The following is a 24564-nucleotide window of genomic DNA, read 5'->3' as shown; positions in this document are numbered from 1 at the left end:
TCAAAAATATTATTTTTGTTCTATATAACTTGTTGACATTTGCTCTTACAGTTTCCTTTTTCAAATAATATCTTCTTGCAAGTTTTCCCTGAGTTTCCTTCTCTTTTGGATTCTCTTTACCTAAATTTAGCTAAGAGGTCATTTGCTTTTCAGTCTGTCCAAGAAGTTCTCTCTTCTGCTTTAACTAAACTGAGGAGAAAAAAACCCAAGACATTGTGCTACGCTTATGTAAAAAGGCAGAGTGCTTGCCACCCCCAATTCATTTTTCCATCATCTTCATCTTAAATTCATTTATATACGAACTGTAGAATAATCCCTGCCACCATATTACTTAAACAAAAGGGTTGAAATAATAATAGTGGCAATAATACTTAAGAGAATTTGTCAATGATTAAAAAGTATGCAATGGTAGAGTGCTTTCCTATCTTGCATGGTATATTGGATAGACAAATTGTCCACATTTACAAATGAGTAAACTTAGTTTCAGGGAAGTTCAGTGACTTGCTCTTGGTCACTTAGCAAAGCCAAACCAGTTATATTAATTTTGGCTATAAAGCTTGAGGATCCTGATTTCTAAATTAATGCTAAGCCTTTCAACTAAGCAGAAAAATTCTTTTTGTCTAAGTTTTTATTTAAATTCTAGTTATCATACAGTGCAATATTAGTTTCAGGTATACTATAGTTAAGAGTCTGTTTCATTGTTTGCCTCTCTCTCTTATTTTTTCCCTATGCTTGATTGTTTTGTTTCCTAATTCCACACATTAGTCAAGTCATATGGTATTTGTCTTTCTCTGACAGACTTATTTTGCTTAGTATTATACTCTCTAGCTCCATCCATATCATTGCAAATGCCAGTACATACTTTTTTATGAATACAAATAAAATATTTTATATAAATGTATATACACACCATATCTTCCTATTGTTTTTTCTCAGATCTATGTTTAGGGTTTAGATTAAGCTTATAGTTAGAAATAGGGTTGGGGTTTGGGGTTTATGGTTTAGGGTTCTGGTTAGTGTTAGGGTTAGGGTTGGGGTATGTGCCTGGTCTCCTGCAGTTCAGAGACCTCTTCAGAGAATAAAACCCTAGACTTCTAAGCAGAAAAAATTCTTAGTCCAGTAAGAGATAATGTTAGCCCAATACGGTCTTTGTGATGCCCTAAAGTCAAACTAAACTGGTAACTTACCATATTTTGTTTGAGTGAGATATTCCGAAGAGCAGCCACATAAGCGGTACTCAAAAATACCTAACAACATGACTGAGAAATAGTTAATGTTCCCCAAAGTTTGGAAGCCTTTAAGAACTTGACTTCTTAATTTTGATCAGTTGGCCTGTCAAATCACACAGAGGACCATTATAATCAGGGACCATTATTCAAATATGCTAGTGACAAGAATCCTTTAATCTTTCACATTTCTGTTTTATCTCAAGTGGGCAATTGTAGGCTGTCAGCACTTCTGTGTGTTTGATCAATAACTTTTCCAACCTGTAGTGAATAGAGTGTGCTGGTCAATTGAATGATATGACATTGAATCATAAATGGGTTTGCTTTCAAGTTGTGTAGAAAACTGTAATTAAAAGTTTAAGGATAAAGGAGTCACTGCATTTTGATTGCCCATGCATTAGCAACGTATAAGGAGTGAGCAAAGTCCCTGAACAACTTTCTCTTGCCTATAGAAGCTCCTGGGGGTTCAGTCCTTCTACTAGTCCATGTTAAAACACTTGGCAGTCATTTTGTCTACTGTTTCCCTTCACCAGTCACAGTCAAGCAGTCACCAGGGCCTGTGGTTTTGATCATTCAGGTTCTCCAGAATTTGACCATTTATCTCTATCCCCAGTGCTTCCACTTTAGTTAAAGCTCTCATCATAGTTCACCTGGGTTACTGCAAATAGCTTCTTTACCAATCTCCATGCCCCCAGTTTTATACCTCTTCAGACCCATTCTCCACATTGCTGGTACTTGATCTTTATAATTATCTTAAAATAGTAAGTGGTTTCCTGTAACCTTTACGGTAGAGGCTAATAGTCCTTGGTAAGGCATATGATTATGATCTGACCCTTGCTGATCATTTTGCCTCATCTCTTGACACCTCCCTTGCTCTTCTTTAACAATAAGCACTCTCCACCCTAAATTACTCTTGGTTCCTCAAATATACCAAGTTCTATTTGTCTCAGAGCTTTATCACAAGCTTCTTCCTTTTCCTGGAATGCTCTTTCCTTTATCCTTGGCTGCTATTGCTTCTATATGGCTTCTAGGACTTCTTGCCTGAACTTTCTTATCCCCAATGTTTGTTATGTCTGATGTCCTAAGACTCTGTACTTTCTTTTCTTTTATTGCACTAGATATTATTTGCTAGTGATTCTTCTTCCCTTTGATGTGAAGTCCTTGAGGGCTGAGACCATGCCTTCCTTTATGTCTCCAGCAGGTTGTATGGTGTTGAATCTAGAATAGACCTACAGTAAGTGGTTTTTTTCCAGCTTCATTGAGATATAATTAACCAAAAATCTATATGTATTTAAAGTGTACAGCGTGATTATTTGATATACATATATACATTGTGAATGATTACCACAGTGAAGCAAATTAACACATCCATCACCTCACATAGTTATTTTTTTGTGGTCCAAATACTTAAGATCTATGCTCTTAGCAAATTCAATAGTATTCACTACAGTCACTAAGCTATATATTATTAGATCACCAGAACTTCTTTATCTTAGAACTGAAAGTTTGGGGGTACCTGGGTAGCTCAGTCGGTTAAGTGTCTGACTTCAGCTGAGGCCATGATCTCATGATTCGTGATTTTAAGCCCCACATCGGGCTCTCTCCTATCAGCACAGAGCCTGCTTTGGATCCTCTGTCTCCCTCTTTCTCTGCCCCTCCTCCACTCATGCTCTATCTCTCTCTCAAAAAAAAAAAAAAAAAAAGAAGAACTGAAAGTGTGTACCCTTTGACCAGCATCTTTTCATTTTACCTGTTGTCCAGTTCCTGATAACCTCTAGTAACCCCTATTCTACTCTGTTTCTGTAAGTTTGACTTTTTTTTTTTTTTAATTCCATGTGTAAGTTAGATCATACAGTATTTGTCTTCTTTGTCTGGCTTATTTTCCTTAGCATAATGTCCTTCATTGTGCACATAGCACAATTTCCTTCTTTTTTTAATGAATGAATAATATTCCATTGTATATATCTACATATCATCTGTATCTATATCTGTCTATCCGTGTATCTATACATATACATCTTTTTATCCATTCAGCCTTTGATGGACACTTAGGTTGTTTCCATGTGTCAGCTGTTGTGAATAATGTTGTAATTAACATGGGAGTACAGATATCTCTTTGACATAGTGATTTCATTTCCCTCAGATGTATAACCAGAAGTGGGATTGCTTGAAGATATTAGCTGTGGGTTTGTCATATATGGCCTTTATTATGTTGAGGTAAATTCCTTCCATATCTAATTTGTTGACAGTGTTATCATAAAAGGATGCTGAGTTTCGTCAAATGCTTTTTCTATATCTATTAAAATGGTCATCTGAATTTTACCCTTCATTCTGTTTGCTAGAGTATCACTCTTACTAATATTTGTGTGTCAACTCATCCTTGCATCCTTGAGTCCTTTCAGTTTGCTGTTGAATTCAGGTTGCTAGTATTTTGTTGTGGATTTGTAAAACCTGTGTTCTTTAGGGATATTGGTAGTTTTCTTGTAGTATCCTTATTGATATCAGGATAATGCTGGCCTTGTAAAATGAATTTGGGAGTGTTTTCTTCTCTTCATTTTTTGGAAGAGTTTAAGAAGGATTGGTATTACTTATTTAAACATTTGATAGACTTCATCATAAAGTCATTTGGTCCTGGGCTTTTTTTTTTTGCTGGGAGACTTTTGAGTACTGAGTCCCCTTATCCATTATTTGATCTTTCCACATTTTCTATTCATGATTCAGTCTTGGTTAGTTTTATGTTTCTAGGAACTTATTCATTTATTTTAGATTATCCAATCTGTTAGATGTTGCCATTTTTGAAAAAGTTCTTGGGGCACCTGGGTGGCTCAGTCGGTTGAGCATCTGACTTCAGCTCAGCTCATGATCTCACGGTCCATGAGCTCGAGCTCCGTGCCGAGCTCTGTGCTGACAGCTCAGAGCCTGGAGCCTTCTTCTGATTCTGTGTCTCCCTCTCTCTCTGCCCCTCCCCCACTCATGCTCTGTCTCTCAGAAATGAATAAAATAAACATTAAAAAAAATTAAAAAAAAAAGTTCTTTAGCCACCGTTGCCACAGGTGACTTCTTGTTGGTTGATTTTTTTTTTTTCCTGAAAATCCCTTGCCTGTACTGTGTTGTCTGACCTTTCCTTCTTACCCTCAGTTTCCTCTCTGTGCTCCTTCTCAAATTCATGCTAGTTTCTTATCCAGTCAGCTATCCTATAAGTTACCTCTTTGGCTAGCTCCATACCATATAGGCTATTACAGACTACCCCATATTCAAACTCAAATCTTCCTATTATTATTTAGGTTAGGCTAGGCTACACACTTACACTGAAGTATCAAGTAACCACAAAATACCAGTGGCTTACCACATAAAGATTTCCATCTTGTTCACAAAAGGTCTGCTTTGGGTTATCAAGGCAACTCTCCTCTATGGAGAGACGTGGGATTCCACCCTGTAGTATTATCCTAAAGCTTTACTTCTGGAATAGGTGGTTTTTGGATCACTTTTATAGGAAGGTAAAGGGAGAGGGTGTCAAACCAGTTGATCTTTTAAAAATTTGGGTTAATAGATTTCAGTTATGTAAACAATCATCAGTTCAGTTTTGCTTCAATTGTATCCCTACTCACCATACCTACTCTTACTGGACGATTTTGAAAATGATCCCAGAAATTTCCTCTATAAATGTTTAAGTATGTACCTTTAAAAGACATGGATTCTTTCTAAAAGCATCATCAAAATACCATTTTCACATCTAAAAGATGACACAATTTCTTAATATTATCAAATAATCACTCAGCCCCACCAGCCCTTAGGTATTGTAGCCAGAAAGAGACACATTACACACATTATTGGCCAGAACTAGTCACATGGCTCTAACTAAAGCTGGGAAGGCAGTTTTTTTGTGTACCCAGGAAAAGCATTACGAAGCAGGACTTGGTGAACACAACCAAACATTAGATAAGTTTTACTGAGCTCACTTTGCTTCTTTTTAAGCATTTCTTTCTTCCCTTGTGTTTATCAGTAAAGGTTCTCAGGCATATTGAGCAATGCTACTGTCATTAACTACTCAAACATGACATCTCAGAATTTTGGGACAGACACACAGATCTACTTTGTTTACTTAATTCATAAGTATTCCATTCTGATTCCTGCCCATACATTTCATAAAGGTCCAATTTAAGTGTTAACCTCTTTTGGAGAAAGGTTTTCCTGACTTAAAACTGGCAGTGAACTTTCACTCCCTTAATTGTTTAAACATAGTAGTTATTGGTACTAGATTGCGAATTATTTCAGTCATCGTGCTTTCTTTTTGCAGTCAAATGCTCTACCACTGAGCTGTACCCCCGTGGTGCTTTCTTTTTGAAGCATAGCCAGGATCTGATCCCTAAGTGAGTGGGTGCCCTGCCTGGTGATTTTGCAGCATGAAGTATCTGCACATGCTGCATAAGTGTAGATCGAGTAGGTCAAGAGAAGGGTGAGCCACAGGTGATATGGTGATATGGTTCAGGGTGAGCCTAGACTATAAAGGGATGTAGGTCTTAAGGTCAAGAGGAGCAGCTACTTATTTGCAGAAATTTTATCACTAAGTTAGGTGGGAGGGTGTGCTAATCGACAAACCTATCTCCTGCTCAGCTTTTCTTATATTCCTGGGGGTGACAGCAACACCGATGACATACTTTTTATGCCATCTGTCATAGACTCTGGGTCTAGAGTTCTTTCTTGTCCAGCAAGAAAGTGGGACACAGGATTAAAATGCGAGAGATGGCTAATGTCCAGAAGACAAGAGCCCCTATGAAGGGTCCTTGCTCCATTTTTATTAGGATCAGAAGACTTACAAACATGGTGATGGACGTGCACAAAGAGACAATGAAACTGTGAACATTAACTGATGGGCGTGAGGGAAACGGGGTTTTGAAAACATGCCGTTTCAGGGATTTGGGTTAAAACAAAACAAAATCCTGGCTCTGGAGGAAAGTTGTTTATAGCAGATGTGAGGCACCACCTCTGTTTACCTAAACTGGTCTAGAAAGGCAGAGCTATCTCAGGGTCAACAAGGCACCTTTCTTTTGCTAATTAGCTTGGTTCTGGGCAATTTTGCTGGCAGTGGTCTATAGCCTTATTTACCTGTTTACCTAATTTGGTCCTTCCTTCCTGTGAAAGCAGCTTCCTGCTATAGTACTGAATTGGGGGGCGTTTCCTCCCTGAATACCTAATCTTATTTACCTCACAGACTTTTGTTCTATATTGGGGCCTTTGCCCCACCCTCTCTGTGCCTTTGTACCTATCTTGTTTACTCATACTTGGGTGTGAGCATCCTATGGCTTTCTAATTCCTTATACTTGTTAATCCATAGGTGCAAGCCCAGGGTATTCCTAAACTTATTCCCCTCAGACATCAAAATTTCTTAGCATATTTATTGGCCTTGGCTGATTGAAATAATTTAGCTGACCTGACCCCCAACTAAATCCTCTGTCCCTGATGGGAAGAAGGACTGCTGATGCCTGTGATGCACTTAGCACTGAGACAGGAGGGACACTTGTTGAGGTACCCTCTGAAGCAGCAGCATCCACCTGATAGTCCCTGCTGCTGCATCAGAGTTTTGATAGGAACTTAAAATTCCGTGTCTCATTCCTTGTCCAGTTTTTTTAATCTTAAAGTTTAGTATCTACAGAAGTCTGTACAGTCATAGGCTTCCTTGAGAGTTTCTGAACTGATGCAGTGGAATGAGAAGTGGGACTTTCTAGTTAATTTAAGCATAGTTTCATCTAAAAGAAGATGTAAACTCTATATAGAGAAGATTTCTCTATATCATGCATGTTGTTCTTCAACAGTTAGCTAGTCACTTTTTTTCCTAATTAAGAAAGGTTTAGCTCTCATATGTCCAAAGTCCTGTATCTCTCTTATCCTGTATCTTCTCTCTTATCCCAGCAGGAATTTCTATAGGAGCAAGCGCTAGAACAGAAGTTTTCACCAAAAACAAAGGAAGTAAGTAGAGACAAAAGCAATACACCAAGACCGAGAAACAAAAAGCCAGGATATTGATTTGGGGACTCTTGACAGTGGAAGGAGGTGCCAGCCAACTACTGAGAGTAAGTATAGGGTCAGTAACCCTGAACTCAAAAGATGAGAACCATGGTGTGTGTGAATGGACAATGATGGAGGGTGGGGTTGAAGGCTGTAGTGATTTTCTGGAACAAGCTCTGGTGTTCCTGGTTTGACTTTATGAGATGGAAGAAACTTGATTAGTGGATGGGATGGCCAGGTGTGAAAACTAGGTGGAACAGAACCTTTGTTTATCTCTGGTTTGGATGTTCTCTAAATCTGCCAACTCATGTTTTGTTCGGCTTACTCTCGGTGGGAGGTTTGGGTTTTATTTATACTTTTGTTGTGATAAATAACTTAGAATTTAAGATCCACCTGAAAATGAAGGTGTTTCCTCCATGAGCCAGCAAAATGGTGCTATGACACTTCCCAAGTATGACCATCTAGTAGCATGTCCTGGCCAAAGCCACTCAACTTGTTCTGTTCCACTCTCTGGCCACTGTAGGGTAGAGAGTGGTTCTCCCAGGCCTTGGCTGGGCATCAAGGACACCAGGAGAACATGTTAAAAGTACCAGTTCTGGCTGCTGTGCCCATGAGATTCTGATTTAGTACACTGAGTGGATTCAAATTTGGGAACTGATATCATAGATTTGCATGTAACTTGTTCTGTCAGAGTAGTGGCATTATATTTCTGTGAATATTAATCTTTAGAAACTGGGTAATTAGCACTTAACTATACAATCTGAGATTGTAAACAAACTAACAAAAAGCCCAAGTTAATTATGATTCTCCAAAAAATTGGAGCCTGCAGTAGACAACATAAGCTGGCAGTTTTCAAGGCAGACTAAATGTTGTGTAAATGGTAGCCAATCTCCACCTCCTAGTACTTGAAAGAGAGAAGAAGTGATACATTGTGTGCTTCATCAAAGATGTTCTGCCTTTATAATGTTTAACATCTTGGCTTCCATATCCACATAAATGGATAAAATTGGACCCGTAGGGAAAGACATAAAGAATCCTTATTAGCATCATATTATTTTCCTGAGAAGATTAAATGGATTTACTTAAGTGACAGATATATTTCTGCTATAGAGAAATGTAAGAAAAAGCATGTGATACTTTTTAGGAAAACAATAGGATATGAAATGACAGAAAAGACTATTTAAGACAGAATTCATCATTGTTCCTTCTCTTTCTCCTGACTTTTCAATTTCTATCAATATCACAGAGACTCAAACCCTCAGATTTTATTTGTTACTGCCTCACAGGCTTTACTTTAGAGTGAACCACCACCCATAAGACAATTCTGGCTCCTACTGATTTTTGTAAGGCCCCCAAAATTGTTTTTACATCTTTTAAATGGTTGGAAAAAAACTCTAAAGGTGAATGATATTTCATGACATGTGAAAACTCTATGACATTCAAGTGCTAGTATCTAGAAATGAAATTTTGTTGGAATGCAGCCAACTGCATTCATTTACATATTATCTCTGGCTGCTTTTATAGTAACAGAACCCAGTAGTTACACAGAAGCATGTGACCCACAATGCCTAAAACACTTAATCTCTGGCCCTTGACAGAAAAAGTTTATCTTAGTAGATTATAAGCTTCTTGAGCCCAGGAACTATATCTTTCTAATGCCTTTATCCTAAGAAACCACTAACACAGTGCTTAGCACAGAGTAAATTCTCCATAGAAGTTTGAAGAAATACGCGTTTAAAAAATGATGTAGTACAAAGTGAGCTGCTCTTTTTTCCCTGAAGCAGCTAACCCAGGGACTTTACTCAGGAGGGTCTCAATATATGGTTTTTTTAAATTGAAATTTAACTATTCTCTCTCTTGTTGAAATCCGTGGTTCTCAAACTCCACCGTGTATCAAAACCTTCTGGAGGACATGACAGAACACAGATTTCTGGGATATATGGTTGGCTTAGTTGGTTAAGCATCCAACTTTTGATTTCAGCTCAGGTCATGATCTCACAGTTCGTGAGTTCAAGCCTGCATCAGGCTCTGCACTGACAGCACAGAGCCTGCTTTGCATTCTCTCTCTCTCTCTCTCTCTCTCTCTCTCTCTCTCTCTCTGCCTCTCCCCCCTCTTAAAAATAAATAAACATTAACAAAACAAAACAAAACACAGATTTCTGTGGCCCCGTCCTAAGAGTCTCTGATTTAGTAGGTCTGGGGCAGGACCTGAGAACTTTCATTTCTAGAATGTTCCCAGGTTCCCAAATGGGGGTGAACATCAGAATCATCCAAGGAAGTGTGTTAGAAATACATATTTCTAAGTCTCATTCCAGAAATTCTGATTTAGTACGTCTGGGTTTGGGCCCCGGAATCTGCTCAACAAGGCATCCAAGGCATATATAACAAGGTGTCCAACTGTTTCTGGGATTTCTGGGGGTCACCCCTTTGGGGATCCACAGTGATAACATCCTCTGAGGTGTGAGTACTGTTTGATATTCATATAGTTAGTGCTTTTTTCCATAGACTAATAGATTGATGGGTTTAGAAGAGATCATCTAATTTGCTAGTTTGGTTTCCAAAACTCAAATGACACCAGGGTTGGGTGAAGTATTTGCCTTTTTTTTCTTTTTTTAAATCTCATACCTGGGAATGAAAAGATACAGTATGAAGTAGGGTGAAGAGGAGAGCTTATCGATCTGTGTTGTCTCTGGGAATGGTGTCTGGGGAGGTTGCTGTGGAGCTGACAAAATTTGCCTTTGGATAATGGCCCTACAGTTGGAGAAATACTGTTCCAGTCTAACTGCTGGGCTTTTACTTCATGGAGGAAACTACATAAGCCTACATGTTAATATTTCCATTAAATTCTCAGTTGCTGAAAAACCGATTAAGTTAAGAGAAAATCCTTTTCTTCATAAATTAGGACATAATGACAAAAATAATTTTTATAATGACAAAATTGCTAGGCTCCAGTGAACATTATGTAAAGCTTTTAATTTACAATTTTATTTCTGGCTGTGTGATGCTCTAACAAATTTTCAGCAGTCATCTATTAACTGAGCTGTTAGAAGAAATGGTACACTCATTGTAAGCTTGTGTCAGCTCTGATATAGTCAGATGGAAACTCAAGTTTACCTGGGCTGCACTGCTAAACAGTCTGGCTCTCAGGCACAGTGCTTCCATGAAAGCAATATTTGACACAACATATTCCCCTGTCCGTTCTCCACATTAATAAAGGAGCTGAAATGAGAGGCCATGTGTTGTAGCCGAGAATTGGGTTTGGAGCCAGACAACCTACTCTCACGTGGGAGTCGACTGTGTACTTGGAGTGACCTTGAGGGAGTCATAACAACCACTCTATGCTATTCCTCCTCTGTAAGATTAAAGGGGTTTTGTTGGTAGCAGATGATTCTTATATGAAAGTGTTCATGAGCCACAAAGCATCCTACCCACTTACGGCATTGTTAATGTGATTGCTAATGTGTTTGTTAACAGATAAACAAGACTCTTGTCTAGAAGTCCGGAAACATGTGCCTGGTGCATATAGTATGCAATCTGTACATGTTTATTGAATGAAACTGAGAGAATGAAATGACAAAGAAAATTTATTGGTTTAAAATAAATATGTTAAATGCTTTATAGAGCAGAACTAGACTAGAGGTAAGAAATGAACCAAGTATGTGTTTTGCAGAATGTCACATTTGCTTTTTTGCAGGTATGTGCTTTAGATTTTGTTAGCAGTCTTAGATGTAGAAATTTACTTTATTAAATTTACTCTGTTAATAAGATAACTGTATTAATACTGTATTAGAAAATTCACTGAGTCTTAATGGCATTTCAAATCCACTTTAGATTTATTCAGGGTGAGAAAAACCCTGATTCAAACTGTGTTGTTGTTCAATACAAAGTAAGAAAGAATCTCACATAGCTGTTTTTATATATTGATATCTCTTTATTGTTACTTTTTTTATTTAAATATAGTTGACATATAATGTTATATTAGTTCCAGGTGTACAACCTAGTGATTCAAGAGGTTTATACATTGTGCTGTGTTCATATATATTGATACTTCTGTAGCCTGTAAAGGGGACTGCATTCTCATTCATTTCTCACTGGTTCATTTCAGATAGTTACTATTCAAAAGAAGCAGACCTTCAACATGTGCCCTCAGCTAGATGCCTCAACAACTAGAAGCATAGCAGATGCTTTTATAGAAGTGTAGAAATTTGTATGGTGGCTTCAGCAAGAGCAAAAAGTACAGACTTAATGTATTTCCATATTTGTAGGTATTATTTTAATATAGGGTTAATCCAAACCCATTGAGCCCATGTTTATTTATTTAAAGAGCTAGATGCTGAGAAAATAATAATCCATGAGACACAACCCTGGCCCAGGAGCTTCTGCTGGGAAGACAGAGAAGTGAACAGGCAGTTATTGGGTGGTGTGTAAGTCTGGGTGGGGCTGTGGGAGCACAGAGAGGCACCCACCTGGTCTAGCAGCCTGTGACAGGGCAGGTTTGTCAGAGGATGTGACATCCTCACTGGGACCTGAAGGGTCAGCGGGGGCTGGAGTTCAGCAACTTGTAAGAGTTGGTCCCAGAAGGTGAAGTGAGTTGATGGGCACTGCTTTCAGGACCTGGACACCAGAGAGAGAACTGTGAAGACTGTAGTGATAAGTGTGTGAGGACAGGAGAAAAGGAGAGGGGGCCGCCCTCATGACCATGCTCCAGCCTCAGTCCAGAACAGGCCCAGTAAGCCCATGAGCAGAGAGAGCAGGGGAACCACGTGCACAGGGTGAAGCAGGATGGCCATGAAAGAGGCCCGTGGCCAAGATAGGAGTACTACCCCTCTCCTATCAACTGATGGGAACTGCATGTCGTTTCCCACCACTGTGCCCTTGACCTGGGCTCTGGCCCTGTTCCAAATCAGTCAAACCTCAGTTTCATGCCACTTTGCTTCAATGAACTCTTTGTCGCACACTCTCGGAATTTGCTCCCAACACTCAGTAGGTACCGTGGTCTGTGCTGTTGGTCTTGATGCCTGCTTCATAGTATTATAATCTGTCTTGACTCCATTGGAACTTGAGCTATGATTGTCACCCTTCTCAAGGTGACACGGTTGCAGATCTATCACCATTTGACTCTTATGCAGTCACTAGGACACTAAATCTACCACTGTTTTCCAGGTTTACCTTTGGGTATCTGTTGGTTGAAGTTATCAGAGCAAAAATTCTCAAATATATAAGGTGCTACTTTTCTTTTATCTTTTCTTCCAGCAGTAAAATTGAACAAAAAGTAATGGTTGTTGGTTACTGCATGATATATGATAACATCAGAGTGGGCTGGGTAGATGTGATGCCAGCAGCTGGTATGAGGACTCCCATAGTGAAGCTAATGGGAACTCCCAGGGAGAAAAGGATGGAAATGAAATCCCATGTTTTTAAGAAGGGATATCCCCAGCCTAACTGACATTGTGATTTGTTATCCATATTAGACAGATTTTAGAACCTGTAGGCTATAGTCAGCACCATAACCCATGTCTTCTTGCTCTTGAAGTGACTCAGACTCCTGAGATAATCAGGAAAACGACTCCTCTAACTCACACACACATCATCTACTTGGCTAGAAATATAAGAGTTGGGGGTCCCAGGAGCTCATCTAGTCAAGTCTGCCATACTGTCTGAAGCAGATGCTCTCACTGCAATATCCTTGCACAGCAAGTTTCTTTCCATAATTCCTTAATTGCCATGATTCCAGACTTGCCAATAAGCAAACATATTCTCTTCGCCCACACTCTATTCTATAAACTTGAATTTCCTTCCCGAATGCTCTGTTCTGCCAGTGTATACTACCACTGTCCAGCCAACTAAGCCAGAAACAGGAGTCACATCTTGGACAAGTCCCCCTCCTTTCTTGTATGTTAGTATCTGAATCCTGGTTTTGTTTTCTTTTGTTTTGTTTTGCTTTGTTTCTTTGAAGCAGCTTTTCTCCTCTTCCTTTTTTTCTGTTATCACTGTCTATCTCCACCAAGAGCATTATTTTGTTCTCTATTAGTAAATTTCACACAAGATCGATGTTTCTGTATCATTGATTTTGTCAGATCTCTCCTGTTCAAATCTTCTCCAGAGAAAACTGCAAAATAAGTTTTGCTGTATGCCTGGAATTTAAGGATCTCTAAAGCTTGCGACAAATGGCAACCTCTTCAAACTGATTTCGTAATTATTGCTACTATATGGTACACAGTCTTTACTGTGTTTTTAAAAAATTTTTAATGTTTTTTATTTTTTGAGAGATGGAGAGAGACAGAGGGCAAGCAGGGGAGGGGTAGAGAGAGAGGGAGACACAGAATCCAAAGCAAGCTTCAGGCTCTTAGCTGTCAGCACAGAGCCTGATGCAGAGCTTGAACTCACCAATGCAAGATCACAACATGAAGTTGGACACTTGACCGACGGAGCCACCCAGGCGCCTTTGTACCGTGTTTTTACCATCCTCAGAAAAATGTCACATTTGTTCATAATGTTAAGGCTTTCTGATTCAGTGGCCCCTGCCAGACTGGTTCTTTTCCCATTATTCCAACTATCTAAATTCTGGCTAGAAAAGATACATCTTCCCATATTCTTCCCTTATTCATTAATGTCTTATTTCTTGAACTGCTTTGACACTTGGTGTTGGTGGCCCATACACCATTCCACCTTGCAATGTGAGTGGGAATGTGTGTGTGGCTATTAGTTGGAGTATAAGCAGATAGGGGACAGGTTCTACACATCCAGTGAAATAAGTTGTGGTTCTGTTGAGAAGAGTTGTGCTAATAGTAACTTTCTTTGGATGGTCCTGGAGAAGGTAGGTGACAAAAGAGTAAGACGGTGATACCTGCCTAGACCTATTATAGCTGGTGCCGGGTCAGACCAAAGGCCCTTTGAAGCATCAGTGCTAACTCAGAAATATTGAGGGCAAAAATAGGGGACAGACTTGGCAAGGAGGTCAGATCACCAGTATCTGGCAGGTAGAACAGAAGGAGTTAGGGCAGGGTGAAGTGCCACATGCTGGTCTTAAATGTGTTTAAATTGAAACTAGTGTCCTTGATAAAGCCAAATGATGTTCTTCCCCAAGGCAGAGGCAAGTCCTATGAAACAGACTAAGCCACTATAACATTATATAAATGGAGTTTTTAAGTAAAAGAATCAGAGGGATCATTTGGCTTTGAACACTAATGTTCTGATATAAGACAAACACTTGCTGCTTTTTAAAAAAAATTTCATATGTACCTTCCCCATGCTGAGGAAGTATTTTGGACTCCTGTTACTTCTCAGAAAATGTTCCTCAAAGACAAAAGAACAGAGCTCTGATCATCTTTTTGAATTTAAGGCATCCTGGGATTAAAAATTTTTTTTCTTGATTAAAATAGTTTGAATACAAAGGGCTATACAATTTAATTAAGTGCCAGTTGATGGATGCCAATTTCCCTACAGTCTTATCTCCCTTTTCCCAGTCATATATTTTTGTTATGAATTCCTTTACTCTTTCCTGATTAACCAACAAAAATGCATGACTAAATTGTTTAAGCTTAATTCTTGGCTTATTTGTGTTTTATATTCTATTTTGTTGGCAAGATATTTTAATGTCTTTCCTCCCACTAGCAGAATTTATGGCAGAAAAATTGCTTTAGCTTTAAAAAAGAGACCTGGCAGGGCAGGAATTTTCGGCTGATCACTTGGTTTCTGAAATTTTAGCAGAAATAAACAAGATGATTAGTTTGAAATGTAATTCATAGTCAATGAGTTAAAAAAAAAATACTTGAGTTGCTGATTACAGCTAGCTCAAATAGACCCCCTAAAATGTAATTTACTTTTGGAATGATTCCAAATGGATTCTTTCTGCTTAAATTTGCAAAATTTCCCAATGCTGTGTCAATATTTCAAATAGTACTTAAAAAGTTTATTAGTAGCATTGATCTGACTTTAATCATCTGGCCTGAATGTTGGTGGTATCTTGAATTTTATGAGCACAATATACATGAATTGAAAAGAGACATTGGTTTGGATAAATGCATAGCCCTGATTTTCCCCCATGCACTTTCACTATTGCCCTTTTTCTTCTAATGTTTTTCTTTTTTCTTTTTGAAAATTTTTATTATGGATAATTTCAAATTTACAGACACAAGAGAAGAAAGCAAAGTAAAGCTCTAACTATGCAACACTCAGCTTCAAGCATCATGAGCTGTGCCAATCTTGTCTCATTCATCTCCTACCTACTTTTCCTTTCCCTGTGCTGATTTTTTTAAAGCAAATTTTGGATGTGCAAGTCATTTCATGTGTAAATATTTTAGCATGATATCTAAATTATGATTCTTTTAAAAAATAACTTTAATACCATTATCACATCTAAAAAAATCGAGATTGCTTCCTTCATCAAATATCCAACTCAAATTCCCTGTTTTATCTCATATAGATTTTATAGTCCATATATTCATTTCAAATCAGGGTCTGAATGAGGTCCATCCATATATTATAATTGCTCAGCATGTAACTTAAATTTCTTTTGAGTATGGGTTTCTTATTCTTTTTTTCCCCTTCTAATACATTTTTTGGAGAAACTAGTCATTTATTTTTCTAGATTGTCCTATAATATAGATTTTCCGGGTTGTATTCATTCCCATGTTTTTACTTGGCATCTTGCTCTGTCTTTTGTATTTGTTGAATAATCTGGTCACTGCATGATCTGTCCATGCCTGACTATTCAGTGTCATCTCACACAAGCATTCTGTACTCATCCAGAATTTGCCCACCTCTACCCAGAATGGTCTGACTGCTCAGCTCAAATGTTGTTTTCTTAGGAAAGCCTTATCTAAGGCAGGAACCTATCACGTGCTCTTCTAGCACTTTTTTCTTCATAGCAATTATCTTTATAACATATTTGTTTGTATGTATATTATTTAATACATGTTTAAAAAACTGTCTTTTTTTGCACACCATTGAATAGTCAGCACCTAATATAGCAACCAATCCGTGAAAATGTGTCAAAAAATGATGAATTTGATGATTAACTAAAATGAATTCTATACTATGCACTACCCAGCTTCAAGCATCATGAACTCATGGCCAATCTTGTCTCATTCATTTCCTGCCTACTTTCTCCTTTCCCCTACACTGAATTCTTTTGAAGCAAATTCTAGACATGGAAGTCATTTCATGTGTGAATATTTTATATCCCCCCTTGCTTCTTGAATATTACTTAATACAAATGAGGTGACCACAAGTTGTGTTCCAGTTATTCTTTATCTTGGTCCTACCTCCTGGTCTTCCACATGTGGCTACTTTTCACACCTACTATCGTGTAATACTGCAGACAGCTGGTCAGTATTCCTCTAGGGGAGACTATAAAGGACATGTGGAATTTAGTCACATTTCTTTTGGTGGTCGTGATGGTCTTGGGAGCCTGTATTGCTTAGGGAGCTTTAAGGGAAATTTTCTCAAAATGCAAATGAACTCTTTATTTAAAAGGAGATGGTTATACTTATATATTAGTGTGCTTGGGGTGCCATGACATAATACCACACACTGGGTGGGTTAAGTAATAGAAATTTATTTTCTTATAGTCTTGGAGGCTGGAAGTGCAAGATCAAGGTGCTGGGAAAGTTGGCTTCTGACACCTGTCTTTCTGGCTTGCCAACAGCTGCCTTCTCACTATGTCCTCACGTAGCTTTTCCTTTGTGCACTTGAAAAGAGAGAGAGATACCTTTCTGGTGTCTCTTCCTTTTCCCAGAAGGACATCAGTTCTGTTGGATTAGGTCCCCACCTCACCTTTTTTCTGTTTTTGTTTTTTTGAGACAGAAAGAGAGAGAGAATGAGTGGAGGAGGGACGGGGGGGTGAGGCGGGGGGCAGAGGATCTGAAGCAGACTCCATGCTGACAGCAGAGCCCAATGCAAAGCTCGAATTCATGACCTGTGAAATCATGACCTGAGCTGAAGTCAGACACTTAACCGACTGAACCACACAGGTGCCGCAAACCCCCACCCTTTTACCTCATTTAACCTTAGTTACCTCCTAAAAGGCCCCATTTCCAAATACAGTACAGTCATTAAACATTTGATTTAATATAATGGTTAAATAACAATTTTAAGTGCTAAAAATAAAGTTTAAAACATACAAAAAGGGTAAAAGCAGGGCTACATTTAGAACTAAGATTTGAATACAAAATGTAATATGTATTTCTGAAAATCTTTGTAAAGTACTTAAAACATACTTACGTAACCGTGACATCTTAGATCAATTTATAAGTGGGCCTTAGAAAAATGATGTGAAAAACCACTCTGACATACCAGTTAGTGACCCAAAGCTCAAATTTTATGAACTACAACCATGTCATATCAAATGCATGTATGCCCCTTCTCATCAATGCCCCATATTCCTTTCATTGTTTTATTTCTTCTACAGTATTTATTTTCTAAAATACCATGTAGTTTGCTTATTTTGTCTGTCTGTCTGCCTACTTCAACTAGAATGTTTAATGATCCATGAGGTCAGGGTTTATGTCTGTTCTGTTTGCTGTAGAATCTCTGGCTTCCAGAGCAATAGTTATTACAAGATGGGCACTTAATATACATTGGCTAAATAAGTAAATAAATTAGTAGTAAGTCAATTATTCTGTCCAATTGGATTTTAATAGTCAGGTTTTTAAAAAATTATAAATTAAATATTACTTATAATGCAATGCACCAGAATCACCTGGAGGGCTTGTTTTAGGGCTTATTGAACTCCATCTCCAAATTCTGGACTCTGTAGATCTAATGTGAGAATCTGCATTTCTAATGTTTTGTTACTGGTGCTGTTACTGGTGGTAGAGGAAACATTCTTTGAAAAAACACTAACTTACAAAGACCAAAACTCAATAGCATCATGAAATTTGGGGGAGGGATATGAATTATTAGCATTTGGCCCTAACTCATGGTATAGTGCATCTGCTACGTTGTAATTAACTTGCAGAAGCACATGTAGTGGAACACTGGATTGGTGTGTTGGTAAGTGATTTTCTTGACTCCTTCGCAACAAATTAAAGAGAGTGCTGACTCCCTATAGGCTGTCATCTCACTCACGTATTTTAAATATGGACCTTCATGATGGCAGTAGATTCACAGAAGGCAAATCTTGGCTGTCCCCAGAGTGTCTTTGTTAATGTGATGAATGAATGGAAATTTCCCTTTGGAAGGCTGTTCAGGCTTTTCTTTTGGTAGAATGTATTTAAAAGTATTTGTAATGTAGCATGAAAAAAAAATAGCATTCCAGTTATTGAGATAGTAGGATTTAGCTCTTCTCTGATACTTTTCATCTTGAAAATTCTTTGCAAACATTAACTAATGCCTCAGGCAGTCCTTGGAGGCAATTTATACTCTATATTTTGTTCTTTTAAAGGTTGGAGACAGAAGTTTGGCTTCTATTTCATGTTTTTGTGGCCTGGCCTCTCTGCTTTTTGGTCTGTTTATGCACTGGTAGAGAGTTGGAAATCAGCCCTTAAAAATCAGATTCTCCTGCTACTCAGCAACCTCTTGAGGCCTGTTGTTTCCTGCCTCACTTGTTATTTCTAACCATCCTATTTTTCATGTGCAATGATTAGTTACTAAGGCAATGATCTTAAGGACTCTGACTCTGTTTATCATCCAGTAGGGAGTGAACTTATAGGAAAACAGAGGTCTTGCTTTTATAGGCATTCTTTTGTGTTAAAAAAAAACATATATTATGCTGAGTGAAATAAGTCAGTCAGAGAAGGACAGATGTCATATGTTTTCACTCATATGTGGATCTTGAGAAACTTAACAGAAGACCATGGGGGAAGGGAGGGGGAAAAATAGTTACAAACAGAGAGGGAGGGAGGCAAACCACAGGAGACTCTTAAATACAGAGAACAAACTGAAGGTGGACGGGGGAGGGGGGAGAGAAAACAGGTGATGGGCATTGAGGAGGGTGCTTGTTGGGATGAGCACTGGGTGTTGAATGTAAGCCAATTTGACAATAATTTATATTAAAACAAACAAACAATGAATGAGATGTATACAGAATTGTCAGCAAAATAAGCACAACTCTGTTGGCCTAGAAATGTTTTCATTAACGTGCTCACTGTATTCAGTAAGTATTGTGTTAAATTTATCTCATAACTCTTCCTATATTCTTAAATTTTGAGAGGATAGGAAGCCTATTATCAGAAAGTATATTTTTTATTGGATAAGAAAGCATATACACAAAGTCCAGAGGATCAGAGAAAATATTTCTTTCATTCTTAAGTATACCACGCCACCTTGACCAGTAAGGAGAGGGCAGGTGCTCTTTCTAGTCTTTCTTCTTCCTTCATCATTGAATATTTGTTGAGTGCCTAGTACAGACTAGGTACCTGTCTAGTTCTGGAATTAGAGCAGAGAACAAAACAAAGGTTCTGGTCTCATGGACTTAGATTTTAGTAGAGGGGAATAATTAATAAATAAAATTGTGTGTCTGTATTAGAATTAAGTGTTGATAATGGCTCTTGGGTGGCTCATTCAGTTGAGTGTATGGCTCTTGATTTCAGCTCAGTACATGACTTTGAGGTTCATGAGATGGAGCCCCACATTGGGCTCTGTGCTGACAGCATGGAGCCTGCTTGTGATGCGCTCTCTCTCTCTCTCTCTCTCTCTCTCTTTGCCCCTTCCCTGCTTGCACATGCATGTGTATTTTCTCTCTCTCAATATAAATAAATTAAGAATAAATAAATAAAATTGAATTAAGTATTGATAAATACTGTGTAGACATTAAGACAAGAGCTTTCAAGTCAGATGACACATGGTACAAGTCCAGAAGGCACCAGGGGAATGAGCCACTTAGAGTATTGAGGGAAAAGCATTCTAGGCAGAGGAAAATTAGGCACCAGTATCCTGAGGAGGGAGCATGGCTGATAATTCAGGACCAATAGGGAAGCAATGGGCTGCAGTACAATGAGTCAGGAGTACAGTGGTACCAACTGAAATCAGAGAGATACAGGAGTATACAGAGAGTTACAAATCATGTCTCCTCATTAAAAAAAATGTTTATTCTGAGAGAGAGAATATGCATATGCACATGAGCCAGGGGGGGTGGGGTGCAAAGAGAGAGAGAGAGAGAGAGAGAGAGAGAGAATGAATCTCAAGTAGGCTCCATCCTGACAGCACAGGGCCAAATGCGGGGCTCGATCTCACAAACCATGAGATCATGACCTGAGCCAAAATCAAGAGTCAGATACTTAATTGATTGATCCACCCAGGTTCCCTGAGTCTCCTCATTAAAAAAAAAAATTTCGGGGCGCCTGGGTGGCGCAGTCGGTTAAGCGTCCGACTTCAGCCAGGTCACGATCTCGCGGTCCGCGAGTTCGAGCCCCGCGTCAGGCTCTGGGCTGATGGCTCAGAGCCTGGAGCCTGTTTCCGATTCTGTGTCTCCCTCTCTCTCTGCCCCTCCCCCGTTCATGCTCTGTCTCTCTCTGTCCCAAAAAAATAAATAAATGTTGAAAAAAAAAATTAAAGAAAAAAAATTCATAAACTAGTTAGAGGGTTAGGTTAGGTAGGAGACCCAATGAATAGATATTTAAAGTTTATAAGATATTGTCCAGAATTGGGTAAAAGCTCTAAGATATGTTACCTAGGTTTTCCTCTAGAAAAATTGCAGATTGAATATATGGATTGTTTGAAATTTATGCTTTTTCATAGCATTAGAAATTCAAGACCTCAAGCTTAGCTTCTTATTTATCTCAAAAGAACTCAGGTTTCATCTCTAAGTGTTGTGCCCCTTAAAGAGAATCACAGTGAGAATTTGTGTGTAGAACTTGGTTCATTCTGTGCCTTTCTATCATATTCTCCTCCTATTCCTAGTATACCTGCACTAAGAATGAATTTCAACATATATTACATCATGCAAACAATCATTTAAGAATTTAGCATTTAATTCAGTCCTCTGTTAGCATTAAATTTTTAAATGAACTAATTTGTTGTTGACCATTATGATTAGAATAATCACCCCATTGGAATGTATGTACAGTAGAGATAAAGGGAATTAAAACTGAAGGCTGATTCTTTCTTCTATGAATAGTTAATGTTATACCCCAGGAGGACCATCATCTGAAAATGTACTTGGGTTTCCTTTATGACTCTTGCACATTTAAGCTGGACTAAGAATGTTGGTTTGCAATAAATAGTGGCATAAATCAGGAAAATAACCAGTCTAATTTTGATTGGCAGAATCAATGTCATTGGATCTATTTTTTATAGTTTTCAATTTCCTATGTCTTCTAATGTGGTTTCCCTGCATAACAAAAAACATCATTGAATTTTATTTATGAGTAATTTATTTGGTTATTGGTTTTTCATTACTTTCTCACAAGGTGCCTTGAGGTTTGGGGTTATTTTTATTATGTATTTTACAATCATATGGCCTACTTACAAGGGGAGAATGTTGAGTGGGGTTGAGGGTACCGGAGATCTGACTTGCCTAAAAATGACAATGATATATCTTTTCATCATTTTGTGAAGCAGTGGAACCCCCACTGGAAGGGTGGGTGATTTGAAGGCTTTTTTTCTACAGTTGAGGTGACCTCATCCATCCATCCATCCATCCATCCATCCATCCATCCATCCCCTCCCTTGAGCTCACATTTCCCTTCAACTACCATCTCATTTATAAATTCCCTTTTCATAGAAAAAAGTCATAATTATTGTATACACACATTGCCTTTATACCTCCTTCCTTTCTTGAATGCTTTCTAGGTAGTCTTCTGTTTTTACTATACTATGAAAGTAATTCTTACTGAGGTGATCAAGAATCACAATTTCAAAGTTCTCACCCTCATCTTGACCTTTCAACTCATTAAACTCTCTTCATTTTTTTCTTCCTCCATGAAATACTTCCTTCAATTTGTCCTCACTCTTGTTTAGATTGCCTTTGGCTTCACCTTTTCTCAGTCATCTCCTCATTTCCCTTCTAAATTTTATAATACTCCAAGGCTGATCTATAGATTTCTTCTAGCCTATGAATTGTCTTCTTTATCTTATCTTTATAGTGATCTCATCTAGTCTCTTGGCTTTAAGTACCATCTGGATAGTGCAACCTCAACATTTAGGTCTTCTGCTTGGACTTCTCCAAACTTCAAACTCATATTAAATTGTCTAAATTATATCTCCTACTGGTTATAAAAATATGCATCTCAAGTTTAATGGGTCTAAACTGGACTTCTGATTCCCACCACCCCAACCTGTACTTCCTGAAATCTTTCCCATCTAGTAATCACTAAGCCCACTGTTCCAGTTTTTCAGACAAAAATCTTAGATTGCCATAGATTCCTCTTTCTCTTACATAATACATTTAATCCATCATAAAGCCTGTTGACTTTTTCCTTAAAATACATTCAATCTTTTAACCTCTACCACTACCATTCTAGTTCCAGTCACTATCATTACCTGAGACAGTTTTCTAATGTGGTTGTCCCTTTTACATTTCCATAGCAATATGAGGGTTCCAGTTTCCTAATCAATATTTGCTCTTATCACTCATTTTCATTTTAGCCAATTTAGTAGGCATGAAGTGGTATCTCATGGTGACTTTAATTTTCATTTTCATTATAAGTAATGATGTTGAGCAGGTTGACCCATCATATTTAATTGCAACTCATCCCATGATACCCTCCAGGTACTCTTTATCTGTTCAATCTCTAATTTTTTTCATAACACTTATTACCTTCTGACATGATGCATAATTTATTTATATTTACTGCTTATTACCTCCTTCCCTGATAATCTCCCTTCCCAACTAGAATGTTAGCATGGAATCTTCCCCCATTTTGCTTGTCAATGTAGCCCAAAGAACCTAGAATAAAACCAGTATTTATTTGGTATTAGATGCATATTGCTTGAGCAAATGAATGATCAATAGCCTTGGATTACTAGGAGTACCACTGCTGAGAATGGGATAGTTTCCAAGACTCACACAAAAGAAGTGAAGTGGAAGCTTCCTGTCCATTATTTCCCTTCATCATCCCTGTGCCACTTGTACTTTCTGTGTCTCTCATAGGCAGAGACCAGGTGTCTGAGTAGCATGACTAGTCACAGTTAGCAGCTACATATATAGCTATATATACTGCACTATATGGGGATTCTCACTTGGAGAACATGATGGACATGAAAAATTACTGTGAAAGTAACAAAGTATTCAAGTGAAACACAATAGCTTTCATGGTAGTGAGATACACACACACACACACACACACACACACACACACACACACAGGGCAATACCTTTGCAAGAAAAATCAGTGGTAAAGTAGGAGACAAAATACTAGATATTATGCTGAATGTGGCAAATAAAAATGGAATAAGACCTACTACCTACCTTGAGGAGCTTGGCTTCCCTACTTCCATTTCATTCACTCCACCAGGGATATGATGTAAACATGTCACTCCCATGTCAAGAACTCATCATGGTCTCTTTGTTCTCCATTAAGTCTATATTCCTTAGTGGAGCATTCAGGCTCCTTCACAGACTGACTCCAGCCATCTTTCTTTCTAGTTTCAGTTCTTGTTTTTTCCCCTTATCCAACTCCGAGCAACACAAGAATCAAAGTTCCAGGTTATGGGCTCTTTCCGACACAGAATACTCATTTCATATCTACTTGCCTTTTCTCCTGCTCCATTTGCATAAAAATTTCCCAAGCCCCCCACTATACATTTCCACATACACAACATGCACACAGCACCTTCCACAGTTAATAAAATCCTCCTTGTTGTTCAAGACTTGATACTTTTGGGGCAACATTCTTCCATGATTTAAGCAGAATGAATTTCTTCCCTTCCTATACATTTATGATACTTAATACAGTCTTATTTTGATTTTGGTTTTGTTTATGCTTGTTTCCATAAAATATGAAGTCTGAGACCAGAGGTTGGGTCATATTCATGTTTTTGCCCAATATTCCCCCCTCCTGTTGCCTATTGTAATTGTTTACTGAACATTGAAACAGAATAAAATGAATAATAAATAGACTCCTCTTTCCTTGTACTTAGAATATAACGAATAGATTTTTTTTAACGTTTATTTATTAATCAGAGACAGAGAGAGACAGAGCATGAGCATGGGAGGGGCAAAGAAAGGAGGAGACACAGAATCCGAAGCAGGCTCCAGGCTCCGAGCTGTCAGCACAGAGCCTGACGTGGGGCTCGAACTCACAAACCGTGAGATCATGACCTGAGTTGTTGTCAGACGCTTAACCGACTGAGCCACCCAGGCACCCCTGAATAGATTTTTAAAAACGTAACTAAAATGATAATCAAATGCATTTTCACATAAAGTTATTTGCATCATAGGTACATTTGC

Source organism: Prionailurus bengalensis, chromosome B4 (genome assembly GCF_016509475.1).
Source record: "Prionailurus bengalensis isolate Pbe53 chromosome B4, Fcat_Pben_1.1_paternal_pri, whole genome shotgun sequence".
Taxonomy (NCBI): Eukaryota; Metazoa; Chordata; class Mammalia; order Carnivora; family Felidae; genus Prionailurus; species Prionailurus bengalensis.
This window is presented reverse-complemented; position numbering follows the sequence as displayed.